This window comes from Rhinolophus hipposideros, assembly GCF_964194185.1.
Source record: "Rhinolophus hipposideros genome assembly, chromosome: 22".
NCBI lineage: Eukaryota > Metazoa > Chordata > Mammalia > Chiroptera > Rhinolophidae > Rhinolophus > Rhinolophus hipposideros.
In genome coordinates, this window is record NC_138068.1 from 20,697,570 (window position 1) to 20,707,141 (window position 9,572).

The 9,572-nt window shown below is 39.7% G+C and overlaps 1 protein-coding gene across 1 annotated transcript in view; it reads right to left on the reverse strand.

Annotated features, from left to right (window-relative positions):
• ITCH (itchy E3 ubiquitin protein ligase) overlaps nucleotides 1–383 on the reverse strand; it is a 103,867-nt gene extending 103,484 nt beyond the window's left edge. Inside the window, exon 1 of the mRNA XM_081034538.1 lies at nucleotides 48–383. The gene's annotated coding sequence lies outside the window, so the exon portion shown is untranslated. The remainder of the gene's footprint in view (nucleotides 1–47) is intronic.
• Nucleotides 384–9,572: the final 9,189 nt, after the last annotated feature.

Sequence of the window (9,572 nt, forward strand, 5' to 3'; positions counted from 1 at the left end):
TTCCCCCTCTCCCCAGAACTGCCCCTAGTCCGCCTGCGGGTGTTTACCGGGACTCGGGGCGGCGGCGACTCCTCAGTCCCTCGACTAAGATGGCAGCCGGTCCCGAGCCCCGACCACAGCGGCTAGAGCGAGTTGGCGACTAATACGCAGGCGCCTCCGGCTCGGGAACGATCCGGACTACAATCCCCAGAAGGCCCTGCGCACGAGCCAACGGCCTGTCTGAACTGGCAGGGTCGGGTGAGCGCTGCTAAATCGGTTTGCTTGCCCCCAGGTGGGAGGGACTCTCCACACCTCTAGACATATTTTTAACCACCACCCCCACCTTAATACACACACACCCAGAACCTGTAAAGACTGTAGCTGTGGTTCCCAAACTCTAGTGTGCATCAGAATCACCAAAAGGGCTTGTTAAATATTAGACTGCTGGGCCCCACACCCAGAGTTTCTAATTTATTAGATCTGGGATGGGATCTAATAATTTGCATTTCTAACATGCTCTCTGGCTTGCTATTGTAGGTGGGGGGTCACACTTTGAAAACCACTGAATCACAGCTTAGTCCTTAAGAAAGTACACTCGTAAATTAACATATATAGGGTTCAAATCCACCTTTTAACAGGGGTAATGCACCTGGGATGATGAAAGGAGCTCACACGTAAGTGATGCCAACGTGGCAGGTGTCCTAAGACGTGATCAATATAAGCTTCTTCAATTCTCACCACAAATCTATGAGGGAAGTACCTTCATTATCCTTACGTTACAGATTCATAGAACAAGTCACAAGCTGGATAAGAACTCAGGCAGTCTAGCTTCAAAGTCCATCTTCTTAATGTTTCATTGTTTGTGAGAATGAATAGGCTGTGCCAAGTAGACTTAGAAGCATAACTAAGCGCTTAATAATTAGACCTTTGCTATTATTGTTTAGCCTGTTTCCTCCTAATTAAAATAATATTTTAACATCTGGAAAGTCACTTACACTTTTCAAAATACTTTTAAATCTTCCATGTCGATGTTTCTTGAAATATGCCTTAGGAAAGCTCGTTAAAGATAGATTCCTGCATCTCTACCCGACTCAGATTCTCTAGGGTAGTGGTTCTCAGAATCACCTGAAGGATGTGTTATATCACAGATTGCTGGGCTCCATCTCCAGAATTTCCAATTCTGGGGTGGAGCCTCAAAATTTGCAGTTTTAATCAATGATCACACTTGGAGAATCACTGCTGTAAGGCACTGTTTCTTAACCTTTTTGTTTTTTTTAAATCATTTCTCTAAGGAACGTTTTTTTGTTTTTTTTTTTTTTGTTGAGAGCCCACTGGCCCATGTGGGAATCGAACCGGCAGCCTTCGGAGTTAGGAGCATGGAGCTCTAATCGCCTGCGCCACCCGGCCGGCCCTCTAAGGAACATTTTTAAGATATTTTTCCCTACTCATTCCCCCATGAAATTTGAATGTCACAAATATACTGTGTACCTATTGACCATATGTATACCTGTCCTTTTACATAAAAAAGTAATTAAAAAAATGGTTTTTTCCTCCTCATCTCCAATCATTTTTTGTCCTGTTAAGAATGTATGCTCTAGGGATGACTGGTTAGCTCAGTTGGTTAGAGCGTAGTGCTGACAACACCAAGGTTGCCGGTTCAATCCCCACATGGGCCAATGTGAGCTGTGCCCTCCTTAAAAAAAACCAAAATGAACATATGCTCTGTGCAACGTGGGTTTTTAAACTATTCCCTCAGATGATTCTCATCATGAGGCAAGTTTGGGAAATATAGTGTCCCTTTAAGGTTTGAAGTGGTTTTTTGACTATTAAACAGAGAAGGAATTGAGTCTCAAGGAAATTAAATGACAGGTCCAAGATCACTCAGCCAGGAAGTAGGGATCCAACCAAGATCCTCTGGCTCCAGAGTCTGTCTTCATCTACAATTTTTAAAACTATATAATGTTAGGAAAAACTAATCAATGGTGTTTGAAGTCAGGATAATGATTACCCTTTGAGGGGAGGTGGGACGGAAACACAAAGGGGCTTCTCTGGGCTAATAATAATGTTCTGTGTCTTGATTTGGGTGCTGGTACACAGGCGTGTTCACTTTGTGAAAATTCATTAAGTTGTATATTTATGATTTGTGTATTTTTCTGTATTTATGTCAATAAAAGTTTACTTAAAACAAATATATGTTTTAAACGTATACTCATTTTGTTCTGAAAATGCATCTCTTTCTACGATACATCAGAGTCTCAAACTTTAGAGTGCATCAGAATCACATGGAGGGCTTATTAAAACTCAGATTACCAGGTATCACCCTCAGAATTTCTGAGTCAGAAAGTTCTGGAATCAGGCCCAAGAATTTGCATTTTTAACAAGTTCCCAGGTGATGCTGATATTCAGAAATAACATTTTGAGAACCACTGGGCTGCGCTAAACTAACCTTGCTACCGTGTTTCTCCAAAAATAAGATCTAACCGGAAAATAAGCCCAAGTATTATTTTTCAGGATGACATCCCCTGAACATAAGCCCTAATGTGTTCATGGGATGTCATCATTAATTTTTGGAGCAAAAATTAATATAAGACCCAGTCTTATTTTCGGGGAAACACGGTAAAAACAACGGGGCGGATTAGCTCTGATCTGAGAGGCAGTACCTAACAGAGTTAATAATTTAGGCTTCTTCAGAAGCATATGGATGAAGGATCCAGTCCCATAACAACTGGCTTCAGGGGCCAAGTCCCCTGAATCTCAGTGTCCAAATCTCTAAATGGTAATAATGCATCCTACCTCCTACAATGTTGTGAAGACTTTAGGAAATCCAGGGTAGGTAGTTGGTGGTTCTCCAAAAAGAAGCTGAGCTGTTTAGGGCAGAGAATCCCAGCCTGGCCATGTTCTCTTCTCTCAGACTGTGGTTCTGGCTCCCAGGTCCCCAATCCAGAAGTGAGTCTAGTCTTTTCCTGGTCAGAAGGCAGAACCAGTGGCTAATAAAGCCTAGAGCCACCTACACCCTCCTTCTGCCTTCAACACCCAGGTCAGCCTAGGACAGGACCCAGCCCTGTTACAGAAGGGGCAGGAAGCCTGGGGGAGGTCCCCACCAGCAAGGGAAGGGGCTTCCCAGGCCTCCAAGGGAGAAGAGGGAAGGAAGCAAGGATGCAGAGCTGGAAGAAGTGGGAAAAGAAACCCCAGGGGCCCACTTATTGGCTTTCTGCAGAACACTTAGTCACACTGGTGTTCCCCTCTTCCCTGGACCCACTCTGCATTCAACTGCCGGAGGCAGGGGAAAACTTGAAAAGTGGCAGAGCTGTGTGTTGATGGAGAGAAGACACTGTTTGATGCTCTAGAAACCTGAAATCTGGATCCAAATAGACCACTTAAGACCTGAGGTCATGGCTCTATCATTTTCCCTCTTTAAGACCGTTTCCTCATTTGCAAAATGAGGTACACAAGTTCTATCCCTCATCACCTCACTCAGTCCCTCCCAGGTAGGGTTGCCAAATTTAGAAAATAAAAATATAGGATGTTCAGTTAAATTTGAATTTCAGATAAACAATGAATAATTTTGGAATAAATATGAGACAAATATTGATGTAACATACTTATATAAAAATTTTCATTGTTTATCTAAAATTCAAATATAACTGGGCATCCAGCATTTTATTTGGCTATCCTACTCCCGGTGCACTATACATTTTCTCCATCGGGGTAGTAAACTTAAATTCCTCCAAGGGCCAGTAAGGTAAAATAAAAAATAACAGCTGATGTTTACTTTCTACACTGTAATTACAAAATAGAGTCCTAAGTGTTTTACATACACTCTATCATTGAACACTCCCAGAAACCTAAGTGGGGTGCTCAGTTTCTTCATCCATGAAACAGGAACAGTAATACACTCTATCTCATGGTTCACTGAGAGGATTAATTAAATGAGCATGTAAAACACTTGTAAGAGTGCCAGGCCAGCACTCAGCAAGCACTCAATAAACAATAGCTATAATGTTTCCCATTATGTAGATGGGGAAACTGAGTCTCAAAGAGGCAAAGTAATCAGCCCAGGATCACATAACTAGCAAGTGGCAGAGCCAGGATTTGAACTCAGGTCTAAAACATTGGCAACCAATTTAAAGTGTTTAAAACCGGAAAATGGGTTCACACAGTAGACTACTACTAAGCAATAAAAAAGAACAAATTAGTAAAACAAAATAAAACAGATGACTCAGACATTGTGCTAAAAGAAGCCTTATACAAAAGAGTATACACACTTTATGATTCTACCGTGTTTCCCCGAAAATAAGACCGGGTCTTATATTAATTTTTGCTCCAAAAGACGCATTAGGGCTTATGTTCAGGGGATATCATCCTGAAAAATCATGCTGGGGCTTATTTTCCAGTTATGTCTTATTTTGGGGGAAATATGGTATATGTATGATGTTCTAGAACAGGTAAAAGCTAATCAATGGGGGAGGAATCACAATAATGGTTGCCTTTGGAGGGAGAGAATATTCTGGGGTGTTGATAAAGTTCTTTCAGTATTTTGTTAGGGGTGTGGATTACACAGTTGTATTTGTCAAAACTCAGCGAATGGTATAATTGAGATCTATGCATATCGTTGTATGTAAATTTAACATAAAAAAATACAGTTTGAATTCTAGCTAATGATAGGCATGCTGAAGTGTTTAGAGGGAGAATGAACTCTGCAATCTCTTTGAAATGCATCAAAAAAAAGATAGATGGATGGAGGGATGGAGGGATAGATGAATGAATAAATATGTGACAAAGTAAGTGTAGCAAACTGTTAACAGTTGTAGAATCTAGGTGGTGGGAAATGGATGTTCACTGTACAATTCTTTCAATTGTTCTATATGTTTGAAATTTCTCCTAATAAAATGTTGGGTGAGGTGGGAGGAAGTCCTGCACCGGCAAAATGCAGCCCAATTTCAGGGCTGGATTTGTAACCCCTGACCCATTCACAGGCCTCTCCATCTCGCACCTGTCCCTCTTTTCAGCTAAAAACCAGCATGATTTTATTTCCAAAATCTTTCATTGCCTCTGTCCCAGTATTCCTCTTAATCAGGACCTCCCTACTATTTATTTTCAGCATGACTTGGCTTCTCTGGGCCTCTGCTGACATCTGGAAATTGGGATCACATGTCTTTTTTTATCTAAAAGCAGCAGACTGGACCATTTAATCTTGTAAGTTTTCCTCCCTCCTGAAACCATAAACCCTTCAAGGGCAAAGAACCCGTCTTATCCATCCCTGTATTTCCTCTGGCATATAGTAACATCTTAAAGGGTACTCAGAAAATACTTGAATGAAAAGCACTTCAGAAACTGTAAGAGACAGAGACACATTTATTGAGTGCCCACTGTATGCCGTGAACTAGATGCCCCTATATTTATCCCCAGAGAGGTAAGATATATTGTGATTACCGCTTTTCTACAAGTGGAACCAGAGTTTCAGAAGGGTTAGGTGACTAGCCAAAATTCACAGGTAATGCCAGAAACAGAGTTGGGATTTAAACCCAGAATTGTCTCTTTCAACTACTTCACAATGGCCTCTTCTTGAATCAATGTACAGAAGAGAACTTGTGCTTCTCTCTAGCCTTCAGATTTTCTATATTGAATATAGGAGTATTTTTAAAAGTTATAAAAATAAATAGCCATAAGATGCTCTCAGCACCTCCTCCTGCAGTTTTGGGGAGAAATGAGATTCAGATGAGCAACTGTAGGACTGAAGAACTCCCTTAGAAAATAAACAGCATATGAGAGCTTCTTCTGGTCTTGCTCATTATCCTCAGTTCTTTCTTTTCTTGCTCTCAAATCAAAACTTGGCTTGCCACTAGGAAATCCCCATGGGCCAATCTCTATAGACTGCAGATCAGAATCATTTCTTGCCTACATTTCTCACTGGAAATGTCTGTCCTTAACCAGGATCTACATCTCTTTAAAAAAAAAAATTAAAGTCATGCCTCTAAATTCCTCAGGCAAAGATGGAATCAAGTAACAAACATCCAGGTCACTTGATGCAAGCTGGGAAGGTGTGTCAGACCAGAAACACTCCTGGGAATCTTAGAACTCAGCTTTGATACATGTAAACTTCTCCTGAGGTGACAAAGGATGCCATCAGAACTATAAACAGGCGGATGACTTTGTTTCCAGTCCTTGAGAACCTTCTAAACTTGGAGGGAGGAGGGGCACATCCCTCAAGGTCAAATGGTCCAGTCATCTGCATTGAGGCTGGTTCCTCATCTGTGAAACAGGACTAAAACGGTAGTAATACTTTACCTGTTAGAGTTGTGAGAAGGATACAATAAGAAAGTATTAACACAGTACAGGACCATAGTAAATGTTCAATTAAAGTTGGTGCTGCATTTTTCAGATTAGGCAACTGTGTCCCAGAGAGGTTTGACAACTTGCCTGAGATCAGACAGTAACTGGAGGAAGCAGGATTCAAATTCGGTCAGCCCGAATCTAGAACCTTCCTTCTTAACCTTTAAGACAGTATCTTCTAAGGGGTTGTGCATTAATGGATGTACACAAGATGATTTTAGGTGGTGCCATAAAGGCCATTTAAAAAAAAAACTTTTCATTATGAAAAATTTCAAAGATATATACAAGAAGAGAAAATAGTATAATGAATTTCCAGTTTCACCCAGCTTCAAGTATCAACCCATTAACAATCGCTTTTATCTATTATCTCTGCTGAAAGCTTATTTGGAAGCAAATTCCAGACAGTATATCATTTTATCTGTAAATATTTTAGTAGACTGTGTGATGATTTTTTTTGCCTTAGTAGTGGTGTTTCTTACTAATGTTACTGAAACAGTAGGGAGCTAATACATTCAGCTGGTCATTTCACAGATAATGCTTAGGATGTGGCTAAAGTAGAAAGTTAGCAAATTAAAACTATGGAGATGCTATGTTTTCACTACTAGATTGGCAAAGAACAAAACATTTGATATCTCATCATTGTGAGAAAACAGCCAGGCTCACTGCTGACTGCTGTGATGTCAGTTGTGTGATAGAAAGACCACTTGGCCATATCTATTAGAATTAAAAATACATATGTCAAAATATCCACATGCATGAAACCTATGTGATTTTACTAACCATTGTCACCCAATAAATTTAATTAAATTTTTAAAAATCCACATGTCAAAGGATGAAGTTAAACCCCTATTTCACACCATACACAAAAAATAAATTAAAATGGATTGGAAACCTAAAGAGGAGAATCAAAGTATAAGACTTTTAGAAGAACACACTGGAGAAAAATCTTCGAGACCTTGAGTTAGGCAAAGATTTCTTAGATATGACATCAAAAGCATTATCCATAAATTGATATCCAAGAAAAAAAATTGATAAATTAGACCATCAAAATTCAAAATGTTTGTGTTTCAAAAAATACCATTAATGAATTGTTCTATTTTGAATGGTTAATTTTATGTTGTGTGAATTTCATTTTAATAAAAAATTATTTTAAAGACACCATTAAGAAAATGAAACACAAGCCACAGACTGGGAGAAAATATTTGCAAAACACATGTATGATGAAAAATTTGTATCCACAATATACAAAGAACTCTTAAAACTCAATAATAAGAAGACAAACAACCCCATTTTAGAAAATGGTCAAAAGATTTTAATAAGGGGCAGCCGGTTAGCTCAGTTGGTTAGAGAGCGGTGCTCTTAACAACAAGGTTGCTGGTTTTTGTGTTGTGTTTTTTTTTTAGTTTATTGGGGTGACAATTGTTAGTAAAATTACATAGATTTCAGGTGTACAATTATGTATTGCATCATTTATAAATCCCATTGTGTGTTCACCACCCAGAGTCAGTTCAAGGTTGCTGATTTGACCCCACATGGGCCACTGTGAGCTGAGCCCTCCACAACTAGATTGAAACAACTACTTGACTTGGAGCTGTTGGGTCCTGGAAAAATACACTTTAAAAAAAAAAAAAAAGAAAGATTTGAATAAAATTTTCACCAAAGGAGATACCAGAATGTCTAATAAGCACATGAAAGATGCTCAACATCATTAGTCATTAGTCATTAATGAAATGCAAATTTAAACAACAATGAGATGCCATTTTACACCCACTAGAATGGTTATTTTAAAAAAAAATAGGGTTGGCAAGAATGTGGAGAAGCAGGAAGTCTCATACATTGCTGGTAGAAATCTAAAATGGTATATACAGCCACTTTGGAAAACAGTTTGTTGGTTTCTTACAAATTAAACATAAATTTATCAAAAGACCCAACAAGTCCACTTCTATGTATCTACCCAAGAAAAATTTTTAAAACTATGTCTGCCAAAGACTTGCATATGAATGTTCACAGCAGCGTTATTCATAATAGTCAAAAAGTGGGAAAAAAAAACACAACTCAAAAGTCCATCAACTAGTGAATGGATAAAAAATGTGCTATAACCATACAATGGAATACCGTTCAGTAATAAAAAGGAACAACTATTGATACATGCTATGTCATGGAGGATCCTTAAAAACATTAAGCTAAGTAAAAAAAGCCAAACAAAAGATCACATATTGTATAATTCCATGTATATGAAATGTCCAGAAAAGGCAAATCTATAGAGACAGAAAATAGATGAGTGGTTTCCTAGGACTAGGGGTGGGAAGGGAAATTAACTGTAAATAACAAACTATAAGGGATCTTATTGGCATAATGAAAATGTTCTAAAAATAGATTGTGAGGATGCTTGCACAACTCAATAAACTCACCACACATCATTGAAATGAACTTTAAAATGGGTGAATTTTATGGTGGGTCAATCAGACCTCTACAAAGTTGTTTAAAAAAACACATATGCCAGTTGTTCCAGCAATACCATCTCTAAGAATTTACTCTCTAGATAAATATTCAATGAGCAAAAAAGCAGATGAACCTGGATATTTATCCCAACATTGTTTGTAATAGGAAAAGATCGGAAATAAGGTCAATGTCCAGCAGGAGAGGATAATATAGGTAAATTATGGTACTGGAGAACTTAAAAAAAAGAGCAAGGCAGATCTAGTACATGTACCTGGTACAAAACAGTTTCCAATTTATTTTATTTAGAAAATAAAGTCTTGGGCCGGCCCGGTGGCTCAGGTGGTTAGAGCTCCATGCTCCTAACTCCTAAGGCTGCCGGTTCGATTCCCACATGGGCCAGTGGGCTCTCAACCACAAGGTTTCTAGTTCAACTCCTCAAGTCCCGCAAGGGATGGTGGGCAGCACCCCCTGCAACTAAGATTGAACACTACACCTTGAGCTGAGCTGCCTCCTGGATGGCTCAGTTGGTTGGAGCGCGGGCTCTCAACCACAAGATTGCCAGTTCGATTCCTCGACTCCCCAAGGGATGGAGGGCAGCGCCCCCTTCAACTAAAATTGAACACGGCACCTTAAGCTGAGCTGCCGCTGAGCTCCCAGATGGCTCAGTTGGTTGGAGCAAGGGCTCTCAACCACAAGGTTGCCAGTTCAATTCCTCGAGTCCCGCAAGGGATGGTGGGCTGTGCCCCCTGAAACTAGAAAACGGCAACTGGACCTGGAGCTGAGCTGCGCCCTCCACAACTAAGATTGAAAGGACAACA